Source organism: Papilio polytes, unplaced genomic scaffold, assembly GCF_000836215.1.
Source record: "Papilio polytes unplaced genomic scaffold, Ppol_1.0 DF823691.1, whole genome shotgun sequence".
NCBI classification, from domain to species: Eukaryota; Metazoa; Arthropoda; class Insecta; order Lepidoptera; family Papilionidae; genus Papilio; species Papilio polytes.
In genome coordinates, this window is record NW_013525513.1 from 1,245,507 (window position 1) to 1,246,761 (window position 1,255).

The window sequence follows — 1,255 nt, forward strand, 5'->3', positions numbered from 1 at the left end:
TTGTCCGTCACTAGACGCGATCAGACCCAATCGTAATTGCAGCTTGCACGCCTGCAGTCATTCCGCGATAGCCTTGTCAGCCTGATATGCCCATGTTTGTGGCCAACGAGCTTATTTGCAAATTATTATCCTACTAATTTACACGGTACACCGATACAAAAACAAGTTATAGCTTCGTAGACGATCATTTAACTTAGCAGTGTAATGGGTTTGAAGTCCACGCGCTCGGACGCGTCGTTCCGCAGTACGGCGGCGCCTCAGTTTGCTCGCGCCACCCGCGCAGCTCACTCGTGTTTAAAAAACCTTGCGTCGCTTTTTATACAGTAACATCTTTCCGAAGTTTAATTTGGAACGTTTTCGACCGGTAAAGTCGGTTTAACTGTCGCTTTTAAGCGAACTCTCGTCGGCCGTTCAAATTTCGCATTGCGATTCGAAGGTGATATTGCTTCACGCTGTTACGCCTGTGCCTTAACAGATAACTGTGAAGAAACGTGTGTAAGCTTCCAAGTGTTGTTATAGCGGAATTAGTGCTACATCAGTGCATTGTGGAAGTTTGTATTTAGTGGAAAGTGCCTTTGTCATCGTGTCGTATGTTACGAGACTCTCGTACCGTTTTCTCTAAAGCGAATGCGAGGAATTGTCTTGTTATTGAGTTTATGCGACCATAGCAGTAGCTTAGTGTTCCTTATGTCTACTTAATGCACGGTAAGTTACACCGAATCTAATGTTATAAAATTATTTTTTATTATATATACTTGTAACTTTTTAATATCTTGGATAAGCTAGATGTCTGGTCGATGGTTTTTGCAGTAAATTTGGTTGCGGTGCAAGAATTTACTATGTCGATATGTTACGTACATTATCACGTGATACTAAACTTGATACTATGTCAAGTTCGAATTAAGTAAGCTTCTTAACCAGTTAAAATCCTTTATACTTCTGACTTAGATAAGTAACTATATTATCTTTAAAGAATATTAACTGAAAGTATAGATTATTGAAATCAATGGAATATACAAATAAGTTTTAAGTCATGAAAATTGGTCTAAGTCAATTAAGAAATTGTATAGCGACTTGGAATGTCGCTATCTAATGTTTATGTAAAGATTAAAATGATTTGTGTGTTAACTTTTATTTTTATCTTGACGTCCAAAGCAAAGCCTGGTAATAAAAATGAATGATTTGCGTCGTTTTCTCAGATGTAAGTCAATGTCAAACGGAGAAGTTGTGTTAAAGCGTGACGAGTTGTCCTAAT

General features: G+C 38.2%; 1 protein-coding gene across 1 annotated transcript in view; it reads left to right on the forward strand.

Annotated features, from left to right (window-relative positions):
- The first annotated feature begins 239 nt into the window (after nt 1-239).
- Nucleotides 240-1,255, forward strand: part of LOC106104041 — a 168,117-nt gene continuing 167,101 nt past the window's right edge. The window contains exon 1 of the mRNA XM_013283979.1: nt 240-705. The gene's annotated coding sequence lies outside the window, so the exon portion shown is untranslated. The remainder of the gene's footprint in view (nt 706-1,255) is intronic.